General features: G+C 31.2%; 1 long non-coding RNA gene across 2 annotated transcripts; it reads left to right on the top strand.

The window, feature by feature from the left end:
• Positions 1-6,353: 6,353 nt before the first annotated feature.
• On the top strand, positions 6,354-10,753 carry LOC114289990 (uncharacterized). 2 transcript variants are annotated; one of them, XR_003638837.2, is made up of 2 exons: positions 6,354-7,423; positions 10,313-10,753. It is a non-coding gene; the product is annotated as an uncharacterized LOC114289990 (long non-coding RNA). The 2 variants fall into 2 exon arrangements; XR_014362013.1 differs by having other exon boundaries at positions 6,519-7,423; positions 10,324-10,753.
• The last annotated feature ends 1,356 nt before the right edge of the window (positions 10,754-12,109 follow it).

Below are 12,109 nucleotides of genomic sequence, written 5' to 3'. Positions count from 1 at the left end.
TAATGTAAAAATGGTTGAATAGAAAGTAGTTGTGAAACAATGAACTTCCAAAGAATTTAAGGTAAGTTTTCTCATAGAAACTCTCTAGTTTTTATGAACTAATTAGACCACCAAATTTTCTCATAGTGATTCAATTATGAATTATTAATCATATAAATTATGACATTCTTCTTTAGTATATGTAGAGAAAGAGTAAAAGATTTAGGGCAATGAGGAAAAAGAAAACCCTCTTACACACCATGAGTCGTAAAGGTTATGCACGATTAGAGGATGAAATGGTAAATTTAAGAGTGATTCAAGTAGTTTTGTAAATTGGGTATGAAGTATGGTTACTATGAGATTGTGTTTAATCATGTTGATTTTAATTTTCTATTTTATATTCTAGAGAAGAGAAAGTCGAGCACCATCATCCATATCAAGAGTTGATGTTTGGATTAAAGGTCATACGAGGAAGGAAGGAAAATCCATGAATGAAGTGCTTGATGCAACTGTGGTACCAATATTACTTCATTTTTTTTTTCGTATTATAATTTGCATTCACATCAATTTATTAAGACATGCTTTATATTTTCAGAAAAAGGTTCAAGAACTTCATAAGGGTCCAAAATCTATAAAAAGATGATGATTTTTCATACTTTTGGTCATGAGCATCGTGGGAGTGTACGAGGGCTGGGATTTGGGGCATTACCATCTAAGGTTGATGTACAGGTACACCAAAATAAGCACGTGACAAAACTTAAAGGCAAGGTGCTGGACTTAGAACAACAACTCGATGAGATTAGAGCCATGCTCATTAAAGAAAGAAGGCAAAATGATGTAAAAGGAAAAGCTAAACATGACAATATAATGTTTGATGATTTAATTCAAGTAAATTTTCATTCCAATCATTTGTTATTTTATGTTTAAATCACTTGCATGTTTGTCTTTGAGTGTGGGGTACCAATCCCTTCCAAAGAAGCTTCGATCTACTCCTTATAACAACCTTCCAACTTTAATGAGTGAAAATAGTATTTTCAGAACATTTTTATCTATTATTCATGTCTTTAATTGTTGGAATTATGTGGTAGCTATATGCTTAATGAAGTGTTTTTATGGTTTTTTAGGTAAATGAAGTTGGTTCTGTTACTGAAAGCATTGAAGCTATGAAAATATCTAAACGTGTTGGTTCTTCAATTGCAAACCTTCTAACTGGTTTAGATACGGTAAGTTATGCTCTTTTTAGAAGTCTCAATTGTTATGATATGGTAATTAGCTATGGTAATTGATTTAGAGACGTCTCAACCTCTAAAATGTTTATGATTAAAACCAAAAAATAGTTACAGAAATAAACCACAGAGAGTACAGACTGCTATGGTACTCTACCATATTATCAAGCATAATGCATCTTAACTAGCTTGCTTTGTGCAATGATGTGCAATAGCCTTTTGCTAGCTTGCTTTTATTATGCAAATATATAGCTACTTCTTGATTGCTGAAGGGCATTAAGTCATCTGTGGAAGTTGAACATGTAACACTCTTTTCCATAGCTTTGAAATGATTATGTCTTCTTGGTTTTCACTCTTTCCCATTTAGTAGTCTTAATTAGTAGTAATATAAAATGAGCATGGCAACTGAATATGTCTCTGCACTTTGATGTAGTTATTTCAGAGTAGTCTTCTAGAATGCATAATCAGATTGAATATAGCATGTTTTCTTCCAAATTAATATCTTTATGTATTATGGATGTAATAATTATTAAAAGAGGAAAGCAAGAAATGGTAAATACCATGATAACACATTGGATAATGGTAAAAAGAATAAGAATCATTCCCTTCAACACACATTGGACAAAACCTTTTGAATTGTTTGTTGAACAAACGATTGGACTTGAATGCCTATTTCTTAACCTGCCACCCCTTCTTTGGACCATCTTGCATTGTTAATGTGCTACAAGTATTTTGGGAATTTAAGATTCATGTTTCAAATTAAAAGATTTAGAAGTTTAATCATACTAATTTTTTGAAAGTAATATTGAAACAGACATTTCAAGCTCCCCATGTGCTGCTCTAACTCTGTCAACATAAATATATATTTTTTAATTTGGTTGAAGCTTTTTGACACTTTCATTTCATTTGTTGAACTAATACTTGGTAAATGGGATGAATGTTATGTAATATGCTTATATACTCCTAATTTTTGTAGGATCAAAGTAATGTCAAATGCAAGTTATTGCATTGGAAGAGGACAAACTTGGTGTGCCAAATTGCATCAAGGGATCCTAATTCAAAGGTGCATCATGTGACCCTTGGACCTATGTGTTGGAAAGTATGTGTGAACCACGTAACAGTCAATGTGCCGTTGTTTCGCTCGACTCATGAAATGTATGATCTTCAAGATGCAATAGGAAGTACAGTTGCATGGCCTAGTCAATTCATTTTTTTGGACTAAATATTAGAATAAGTGATTTACGATTTGTAGTTATGCTTTTTGGATGTTTAAAGTCCTATTTTAGAAATTAGTGAATCTAATGATTTGGATACTTTTCTTGGTTTGTATGTTTGAGGTTGTTATCAGCTTGATATGATAGAAGTTGAGGATGGAAGTTAGTATGTAGGTTGTTTGGTGTATGAATATTAGATTTTCTTTTGCTTACTTCATAGTTGTTGTTTCTGCTTGGTTTGTTCACAGGTTACATTTTATAAGCTACCGTCTACATACTATTAGGCAATGTTATATTCCTGTATATATATTGTATATTAAAAATAACCTTCTACGACATATAAAATTATGTCATGAAAAGTGTAATGATTTATGACATGCAAGAAAATGTTGTAAAAGATTATATACGACATACAAAGTATGTCATAAATATATTAGAAATGACCTTTTACGACATACAAAATTAAGTCATGAAAAGTGTGAAGATTTATGACATGGAAGAAAATATCGTAAAATATTATAGACGGCATACAAAGTATGCCATAAATATATTAAAAATAACCTTCTACGGCATGCAAAATTATGCCATGGAAAATATGATGATTTATGGCATGACAAAAATGTCGTAACAAATTATATATGACATACTTTGTATGTCATTAATGTTTAATTTATTACTTTTAACAATTTTACCTGCATGCCATAAATGACACTCAACTTTCCACGGCATGTCATATAACGACATTTGTGTACTTGCCATGAAAATTTTTTTACGACATACATTACAAGCAGTAAAAATTCAGTTTTGTTGTAGTCCATTCTTACTAGGCATTGGAATTTGAGTAAGCCTTAGCTGAGCTAAGCATCAGAAATTGAGTAAGGCATAGTCGAGCTAAGCATTGGAAATTGAGTAAGGCCTAGTCTTACTACACATTGAAAATTGAATAAGCCTTAGTTGAGCTAAGCATCAAAAATTAAGCCTTAGCCGAGCTAAGCATCGGAAAATGAGTAAGCCCTAGTCTTACTAGGCATTGAAAATTGAGAAAGGCTAAACCGAGCTAAGCATCAGGAATTGAGTAATCCTTAGCCGAGCTAAGCATCAAAAAATAAGTAAGCCCTAGTCTTACTAGGCATTGGAAATTGAGAAAGTCTTAACCAAGCTAAGCATCAGAAATTGAGTAATCCTTAGCCGAGCTAAGCATTATAAAATAAGTAAGCCCTAGTCTTACTAGGCATTAGAAATTGAGTAAACCTTAACCGAGCTAATCATCAGTTGAGATAGCAAATGAATCATCTATAAAACATGGCTTATAGATATAGCTCAAACTTGTGCTACCTATTTGATGTACATCACATGGATTTGTGTGAACCAAGAATGAAAGAGATAAGATACAATATCAAGGATGATGGGAAACCAAACAATGCATTAAAACCAATTGCCAACAAAATCGATCTTGCTGAAAATAAGAAAAGGCCTATGGGGGTCTACTTTCGAAGCTTGCTTAAAGGCAGTAGTTCAGCGACTGGGTCATCTAACCAAAGAAAGGAAAGACCTATGATAGTCCTACCAACATAATTGTCCAAAACAGTAGATCAACAAAACAAGAAAGATGGCATATAGAAAATAAGTGACCACATCAGGTGCATTACATAGAAAAGATCATAAGGCACGTGAAAAAGATGTTCACGTTCTATAAATCAAAGGCAAATGAAATCAATTTATCACAGCCATAAGACAAAAATTCATTCGATTATAGAAGTAACAAAGATAAATGAGTCTATCAGGGATAAGAGAGAAATTTCCACTCTTTCTCACTTCGATCGACTAAAGCGAAAACTTGTGGGCAATTACGGAGAGATAAAAACTAATCATGTTAAGTGGGTCTACCCAATGCCTACATAGAAACAGAAATAAGGTAATAAAATAATAACTTGCAATGTAACTTACCAACTTGCCAAGTTGCTCTAATATACATGCATTAGACGGATTTCGGGGCATACAAGTGGTTTACTTTTATTGGACCAAATTAGTGGCTTAAGCTCATTGGACAAAACGAGTGGCAAGTTAGCCTATATAAAATGGTGTAATCTTCAACATCAGGAGAAGTATGCCTGAACTACTTCTTTTACTTGTTCAATTTCATTTAGATTTATGTTATCTAACTTGATTGCCGGAGTGCCTTTGGCCTACAACCGTCAGTTGGGAGGCACAAATTGTTTATTCTTTTGTAGATTCAGAACGGTGTAGCTCAATTCTTTGTTGATCTCTCGATTAATATTTCTGGGACAATTTATGCTTCCATAACTAAAATACTCATTTTTTAATTGATTTTACTTAACAAAAATAGATAAATGATTTAAATTAAAAATAAATAAAAAAATTAGAATTTAAATTGATAAAATTAAAAATACAAGTTTATTTTGCTACAAGACTCTAAACCTAGGATTTTTTTTTTTAATTTATCCTAAGTATTTTAATGTAACCATCATTCTATTCCACTCCATTCAATTGAACCAAACACTAAGGACTCATTTGGGAAGCTGGCTATGTTATTTGGCTTTGTGCCTTTTTAAGTTGACAAAAAAAATTGTATTTGAAAAATTGATTGGTTTTTTTTTTTTTTTTGATATATAGTTGATTTGATAGTTGTGATAGAAAAAGTGAAATAATTATGGTTTGAATATGAAATTGTCTTATGAACTATTTTAGTTTATTTTATCTTTAGTAGCTATTTTAGTCCAAAATCATCTTTTCAAATGGGGCCTAAATAAAAAGTGAGTGGAGAGACATACTACAAATTCATAGCCACACATGTCCTGTTTGTTTTCAAAGGTAAGATGTATAGTATTATTAATGTGGAGATTATTACTGAGAGAATTATTGATATGAAAATTATTATTGAGTGAATTATGAAAAATTATATTTATTTGTGATATATTTTAATGAGGAAATTAACTATATAAAATATCATATATATTCTTTTACAGTGTTTGATATATTTTAATATTAAAAATTATATTTTATAAATATATTATTATATAAAATTATTTTTATATAAAAAATATAAAATAATGATTTCTTCAAAAACCAACCCACGGTTTCTCCAAAACCAGCCCATTGTTTTAAAAAAGTGTATTTCATCCCATTCACACAATTGAATAGAGATGTTGCTTCGTATTGAAGTATGAAAAATTATATTTGTTTTTGATATATGTTTTGAAAAAGTGTATTTCATCCCATTCACACGATTGAATTGAGATGTTGCTTCGTATTGAAGTATGAAAAATTATATTTATTTTTGATATATGTTTTGAAAAAGTGTATTTCATCCCATTCACACGATTGAATAGAGATGTTGCTTCATATTGAAGTATGAAAAATTATATTTATTTGTGATATATTTTAATGATTATTTATTTGTGATATATTTTAATGAGAGGATTAACTATATAAAATATCATATATATCTTTTTGCAGTGTTTGAATATTTTAATATGAAAAGTTATATGTTATAAATATATTACTATATTAAATTAATTTTATATAAAAAATATAAAATAATAATTTCTTCAAAACCAGCCCACAGTTTCTCCAAAACCAGCCCATGGTTTTGAAAAATTATATTTCATCCCATTCACACAATTGAATAGAGATGTCTTATATTTGTTTGTGGTATATTTGAGTGAGAGAATTAATTATATAAAATATTATATATACCCTTTTGATATATTTTAATATTAAAAGTTATATTTTATAAATATATTATTATATTAAATTATTTTTATATAAAAAATATAAAATAACAATTTCTTCAAAATCAACCCACAGTTTCTTCAAAACCAGCCAATGGTTTTGAAAAAGTGTATTTCATCCCATTCACACAATTTAGTAGAGATGTTGCCTCATTTTTAATTATGAAATATTGTATTTGTTTGTGATTTATTTTGGTGAGAAATTAATTATATAAAATATGATATTCATCTTTTTCAGTGTTTGATATATTTTAATATTAAAAGTTATATTTTATAAATATATTATTACATTAAATTATTTTTATATAAAAAATATAAAATAATGATTTGTTCAAAACCAACCCAATTTCTCCAAAACCAACTCATGGTTTTGAAAAGTCTTCCAGACCTATGCTAATCCTTTCGTTGGAGAGAATTGAGGCGGTGTTTGGGAAGTTTGGGTTTAGATTTTTTTTTTTTTTTTTAACTAAAAGATAAATTTTTTCAAAATTAAAAAAAAATACATCTAAATAAAATATCACATCTAATTTCATAATTATTTTATTTTTTCTCTTACAAACATCACATTCAATTACAAAAAAAAATCTACCTATCTTCTGAAACACAATTTTTTTTTCCCCCTATAATATCCGGAGTCCGAACAAACTATTTCTCTATATGAATCCACGAATCCGTAGCACAAGATAACTAGCACAGAGAGAGAAGAAAAGGAGAGAGAGAGAGATGGATAGAGGAAAAGAATTGGCGAAGAAAGATCACTATTCGCATCATTTGCAGAGAGAGATGAGAGGAGGAAAAGAATTGGCGAAGAGAGATCACCATTCGCATCATTTGCAGAGAGAGATGAGAGGAGGAAAAGAATTGGTGAAGAGAGAAGATCACTACTCGCATCATTCGCGGTGCAACGTGAAAAAAGGAAAAGAATTGGGGAAGAGAGAAGATCACTATTCGCATCAGTCGCTGCACATCGTGGAAAGAGGAAAAGAATTGGTGAAGAGAGAATGTCACTCCTCGCATCATTCGTTGCGCATCGTGGAAAGAGGAAAAGAATCGGTGAAGAGAGAATATCACTCCTCGCATCATTCGGTGCGCATCGTGGAAAGAGGAAAAGAATTGGCAAAGAAAGAAGATCACTACTTGCATCATTCGCGGCACAGTGTGGAAAAAAGAAAAGAATTGGTGATGAGAGAAAAACACTACTCGCATCATTGAAAGATCAAATGTTGTAGTTCGGGTTTACCAACGAGTGGAGGTAAGAAATTAAATTATATGTAATTTTATTATTATTATTAATTGGGATTCGAGGTCAATGGGCTCCTTCAATTTATTTTTATTTTTAAAAAAATAATAATAATTTATAGTTCGTTTGGATTGATTGATTCGAAGAGGAACGATTGGTCTTAATCACTTGTTTAGATTATTAAAGATGTGATAAATGTGCAAAAATAGAAAGAAAGGAAGATCAATTATTTTCTACAATTCACTTTTTGAATCTTTTTGAAATTGAATAAATTGAGACAGAAAAAAAATAAAATGATTACTAATTTCATGTGATACTAATACTGTATATCTAAGTACTAAACAAATATTTCCCCAATAAAAAATAATTACTAAACAAACAAAAAAAATCATAAAAGGTTGTTTCAGTTATTTAATTTGTAAAGTTTTATTTTATTTTGTTTTTCTTTTTTATAGTCTATTTAAAAAAAAATTAGGGAGAAATCAATATTTTTTTTTTCTCTGCTCTTCAACCTAACCAAACAAGAGAGCGAGAAATCACAATCTTTTTCTTTTTTAATTTTTTTTTTCTTTTTCAAAAGAAGTGAAAATAGAATATTGAGACTAAATTCTGTTGAGACCAAAATTAGACTACAGTTGAGGGGTTGTTGGCTCACTCCAAGCCAACATTAAGCGACTTACAATTTCCAAAGTATCACTCTCATATTATTCTTGTAAAATATTTTGGGTAAATTGTCAATAGATGTTAATAATTTGACTTAATTCCTATCAAGGCTTATTAAAAATAAATCTTGGTAAAATTATCGTGAAAAAAAAATTTTGTGACAATTTTTTTACATGTATCGTTAAAAATTGATAATTAGTGATTTTTTTTGTCATGATTTTTATAAATTGTCGCTAACACTTACAATTAGTAATTTTTTTTATGACAAATTTTTTTTATAAGACCTATTAAATAATAAGTCCACTTACTAACCTAAATTTTTTTATATAATTTTGTTTTTGAATCTTGTTAACATATGCTTTAAGGATAAAAAAAATAAGAATTATAATGTGAAGAGGTAAAATGAAAAAATAAATAAAAGAGGCATTTTTTTTTTTTTTGGGTGAGTAAAAAAATATTTTTGGGTGAGTAAAAAAACATTTATAAGTTGAGATCGCATTTAAATTTAAATAATGTTATATGTATTAATTTAAATTTTTGTAATTTATATAATGAGTGGGATCATAATTTCAAAATGATAATTTCATAACTATGTTAGTACACTAATTATTATACCAATTGATACATATAACATTATTTATTTTTTACTATTTCTATATAAGTGGGGGTAATTATTCTGATTTAATGCTTTTTCAACATATATGTTAGCAAAAAGTTATTTATTTATTTATTTGTAAATCATTTCCCTAAACCAAGTAACTGGATCAAATTTATCTGGTAACTATGATTTCAAGACCATCTATTGCTTGTTAAATATCTTACTTTCAATAGAAAAATGTTTGAGGGCCGGAAATGTGAGGGTCGAATGCGGCTCGAACCTTAAAACGTAAGATTTAAAATTTTTTTTTTTCTTCTTTTTCTTCCTCTTCTTTCTTTTCTTCTTCTTCTTCGTTTTGAACCTGAGAAGCAGAGGCGAGAGAGAGAAACAGAGGGGAGAGGCGGGACCTCGTCGTCGCTCGTCGGCCGATCATCACAGCTCGTCGGTCGTCTGCCGATCGTCGCCTCTGCCTCCGCCCGCCTCCGCCTCTGCCTTTGCTTCCGCCCGCCTCCACCTCCGCCTCCCTCCGCCTCCGCCTCTAGCCCTATTTTTAGGGCCCGCTCCAGTTCTGCTTCTCCTTCTCTTCTTCCTCCTTGTCTTCTTCTTCTTCTTCTTCTTCTTCTCAAATTCGAGCCAAATTTGGCTCGAAACCCTTTCGGGCTCTGTAACAGAGCTCCTTTCAATATCTAATCAACATTTCCTACATGATCTAATCAACATTCTTACATGAATTGACAAAAATCTTAGGAAAGGAACCACTACGGTACCTGGGCACTGATGCACCTCAGAACAGTTTTATTTTAATAATAATAATAATTTCACAGTGGGCCTACAGTCCCTCAATTTGGGTGATTCTATTTGCACTTAAATAATAAGTATGACCAAATAAAATTTAAAATTTAATTTTTATTATATTTTAATATAAATTTATTAATAAAAACAATACATATTAAACTCTAAATAAAATAATTTTTTTCTTTATAGTACACTCTAATCATTCATACGTATTCTTCATAGAAAAATGTTTAAGGGCCACAATTTTTGTGACTCAAATGGCTTGAAATTGCCAAAACAACGTCGTTTTGGCAATTTTGAAGTTGTTTTGTACTCAAACGACGTCGTTTTGACAATTTCGAGCTATTTGAGCCACAAAAATTGTGGCCCTCAACCATTGTTGTTCTTCATATTCAAGTTTATTCATCTTCTTTCTTAAGTTTTAATTATTTTCTTTCTATCTTCTTTTTCATTCGAAAACTCCAATCTATCTTATCAGAACTCACTGTTATCATCAATATCATTATTTCTTATTGAGTTATTACTTACAAATAGAAGAAAATTTGAACAAAATCAAATAATGGAAGAGAATAAAAATTAAAATTATTTTTTGAAACAATTTATCAAAAATGAGGTAAGTATTCACATAAATATCAAAATATAATTTTTGGTTTCTGTATTTTTTTTTTTTTATTATGTAAAAAACATATTGTAGGAGTCATACTGCCCACACAACAAGATATCAAGAAGTACAGAAAAATTCGTTCAAAAAAAGAAAAAAAGCCCAGAAAACACAGGCATACCTCCACTAAACTAGTAACCAATTTTCTGTCTTTTTGTTCTTGCCTTGATATTATGATTTCTAGTTTTGTTGCAGGAGTTCGATGAAGTTCGGGTTGCCGTCTTGAAGCTTCTTTGTTTGGGATAAGTTGTGGTACTTGGTGTTGTGCATGTTGTTTCTTGTTGGTCGTTTTAGTAGTTGCTTTCTTTTCTTTTCCTAGTCTGGTATATCATTGTATGTGGCACTCTATCTATGGTTATTAATACAATTTTATCTTTTCTCAAAAAAAAGAAAAGAAAAAAGGCCTACTCTCTCTCCATATTATATGTACTCATTTATTTATATATACATCATCGTTTGCAGCTTAATTTGATTTGAAAGATGTGAAAGTTTCGATCTTGATTTTATTTTAATTTTATTTTTATTTTTAATTAACAAGAAGAATGGTGAATCTGCCACCAAGGAGGAGTAAATTGGAGATTGAGATATGTTTTTGTTGAATTACAATCAGTTTTGTCTGATTTAATTATGTTTTACTATGATGTTGTTTTCTTAGCTTAATTTTTTACTAGTTTTTTGATAGTTTGTTTTTTTTTTATTAGCAAAAGAAATTTTTTTATTGATGAACCAAAATAGTATTACATCAATGAAAAAAGCGATGAGAGCAAATAGCATCAAAAACAAACAAATCAATCCTAACTAGGTTGGCACCGATAAATCCGCCCTATCATCTACAAGAACATCAAAAGTTGGTGAGAAACCAACCACAAAAAACCTCACCCAAAATGAAACTAAACAAAACCAATACAGCAGCCCACCACTGACCCAAATCTGCTGCAACTGCTACTTACCATGACCATGACAGACAACTACTCATGTTCTTCCTCCCACACAGATCTACCCTTGGAGTGTGAAAACTTTGCAACTGGAGCTTGGAAGCTTGTGCTCTATTAAGACAAAAATTTCAGCTTTTGCCCCACATTTCTATTGCAAAACATTTTGCCATCAAAAAAACATCTGCAGCAGCAATTCCTGCAACCATACTAAAACCACCTCCCCTGCCACCAGAAAGCAACAGCAACCAGGACAGCCTCCAAATCAACTAGTTTATATCTGCACCTCATAAGCTCCTGGCTCTCTATGAATCCTTGCTGCTTGAGATTATAAAATTGAAATGAAACCAAAGGCAGTCCAACAACAAACAAAGACACTCAGCCCAGCAACGACTTCAACTGATAGGTATGGTACGAATTTGCTGCAAGTTATAGATAAAATCCTGGACTGAGTAAGGGCACCCCTTCGAGTAAGCGTTGACCCAGAATGCCACCCTTGCCTTAATTAAATCGCTAAAATCATCGAGTCGAAGTTGCCTTCCACTAAAAATTATTTCATTCCTAAGTTTCCAAACCGACCACATGATTGCCAATGGAATCACCTTCCAGATTCTAGCTTCAAAATTTCCCCATTTAAATCCCAACCACCAATGAAGCAAGTCTTCAACACTACCAGGCAACACCCACTGCACACCCCACCATTGCAACAATCTTGACCAAACTTGCCAAACAAAGGGATGCCAGAGTAAAACATGGGGAACTGATTCGTCCTCATTCCTACAAAAAACACAATTAAGTGAAGCACTTTGATGCAGCACTCCAATCTTGTGTAGAAAAACAGCAGTCTTTAATCGGCCTCTCCAAGCTAGCCAACAAAGAAATTGGACTTTTGGTGGAGCCACCTTGTTCCAGATCAATCCAGTGCACACCATGGGAGTGCTGGAGACATACATTCTCAACAGGGAGGCTACACTAAATTGTTGTGATGGACATGCCAGCCATTTCAAACAATCATCGCTCCCCACTGCCCCCCAACTCAACCTGATTCA

The sequence above is a fragment of the Camellia sinensis genome, chromosome 2 (assembly GCF_055761805.1).
Source record: "Camellia sinensis isolate YWXY chromosome 2, ASM5576180v1, whole genome shotgun sequence".
In the NCBI taxonomy this organism is placed as follows: domain Eukaryota; kingdom Viridiplantae; phylum Streptophyta; class Magnoliopsida; order Ericales; family Theaceae; genus Camellia; species Camellia sinensis.
The sequence above is the reverse complement of the archived record's forward strand: the minus strand, read 5'-3'. Positions and strand labels throughout refer to the sequence as shown.